The following is a 1,963-nucleotide window of genomic DNA, read 5'->3' as shown; positions in this document are numbered from 1 at the left end:
CACGTGCCACGCCACGGTAGACTGTGCCGCGTCGCGATGTCCTTTATCGTGTCACGGTACACATACCGTGACACGGGATTTTTATGCGTACTCTTCATGTACAATTTTCACAAGTTTAAGGCAAAACTGCGAATCGAGACACGGTAATCTGTACCGTGTCACAGCACCCATTGCCGTGTCATGACAGACACTGACCGTGTCACGGTGCCCCAAATTTGGGATTTTATCTTTTCTAGGGTTCCGTGTGATCCCCTACTCATTTCCTCTATAAATACCCCCCTCCTTTCTACAGTTCGGGGCACGAAATCATTCTCTCTTCCTCTCTTCAACACCAAAAAAATCATTCTCTTCTCTCTCTCTCTCATACTCTAAGCCTTAAACTTGATTTCTTATCTACATCATTGCTTCCTTAAACACTCCAAGGAGTCCATACTTAACCCGAGGTTCCGTCCTTAAACCAAGGCGTGAAAGGTATAATTTACCTGAGGGTTTGGATCAAATCAACTCTACTTTTAATTTAATTTAATTTCAATTTGATTTATATTGTTATTGAAGTTACTAACAATTTATTCATGATGTAGCAATTTTAAGGAACGTGTGTAATGTGAGTAATTAATTATTTTAATTACTTATTTTATTTTTATATTGCTAGTATCATGATTAGGTTAATTTATATTTGACTTGTCTAACAATTTATTGTTAAATTGCTTCCAATATTAATGTTTATTCTATTATATATTTATTGATCGCCATATTGCATGTTTAAAGGGAATATGTAATTAAAAATCACGTCTAATAAGATAATTTGGACGACCGGATTAGGTTCCTTTTTAATCTTGTTGTTTAATTAAGTGATCACAAATATTTTAGAATTATATGTTGCATTAATATTCAACCAATTTAGCATAATTATAGTTTGGAGCGAATTGAATCTTTGTTTGCATGCCTTTGAGATCGCAGGGAATACTTTTCACTATAAGAATCGAGTAGAGGCCAATACGGGCGAATGTGACTCCATGACTCACTTTGTACCATCATCCCCGATCCTCCTTTCGTGGTTCTGAACCATATGGAGTTAGTAATCTCATGTATTATGAATGGGGTGTAACCTTCACAGGTCAATCATTGTTGCCTATCGTTGTCCCTTTATTCGTGGTTGCCTTTTATGATCCGTGAACAGTTTACAAGTTCCTTAAAAAATTGTTTGTGGCTCTCTACTTTATTTGTCCCTGATTGTATACGTCAATTCCCACTTTCTATGAGTGCCAAGCATATTCATCACATGCTTAACGTAGGCGCACTTCAAACGACGCCTACAGTGCTAAATTATGATAGGGGCATTCTATCTGCAGATCCTTGAATCTTTCCCAAGCCTCATATAAAGTTTCATCTTGCTCTTGGGCAAAGTTTTGAATTGCACTCCTCAATAAAGTTGTTCTTTCTGCAGGGTAATATTTATTAGAAATTCAAAGCAAGAGTTTCCCAGTTAGTATTACCAAGTGCAGTTCTATTCAATCCATTATACCACAATTTAGCTTTACCACATAAAGAAAAGGGAAAAAGAATCTCCCTAATTTGGTCTTGCGTGACCCCAACTTGCCTAATGGTATTGGAATACAATCTACAATATGAATATTAGGGTCTTCACCCTTAGCTCCACTGAATTTCTTTCTTTCGATCATCGTGATAAACTGGGGTTTGATCTCGAATTTTACTCCGTCAAGAGCTTGAGTAGGAGTAAGATGTGGAAAATCCGTCAGGGACAGTTGCGAATAATTGCTGAGCTTACGAGGTGGAGGTTCTGTCATCTCTGATTCTGGTTGTGAAGGAGTTTTCGAATCACTAGAATCAGATGAAGGGTCCCTGGGAATATCACCCCCTGAACTCGCCAGTATTTTCCTGTAAAGATTCTTCTGTCTATGAAAAGAGCGCTCGATCTCAAGATCGAATGGGATATAACCTG

The 1,963-nt window shown here is 37.9% G+C and overlaps 1 non-coding gene across 1 annotated transcript; it reads left to right on the top strand.

The window, feature by feature from the left end:
• The first annotated feature begins 1,323 nt into the window (after positions 1 to 1,323).
• LOC145569706 (small nucleolar RNA R71) lies at positions 1,324 to 1,430 on the top strand. The gene has a single exon (XR_014096254.1). It is a non-coding gene; the product is annotated as a small nucleolar RNA R71 (small nucleolar RNA).
• Positions 1,431 to 1,963: the final 533 nt, after the last annotated feature.

Source organism: Chenopodium album, chromosome 11, assembly GCF_948465745.1.
Source record: "Chenopodium album chromosome 11, dcCheAlbu1.1, whole genome shotgun sequence".
NCBI lineage: Eukaryota > Viridiplantae > Streptophyta > Magnoliopsida > Caryophyllales > Amaranthaceae > Chenopodium > Chenopodium album.
The sequence above is the reverse complement of the archived record's forward strand: the minus strand, read 5'-3'. Positions and strand labels throughout refer to the sequence as shown.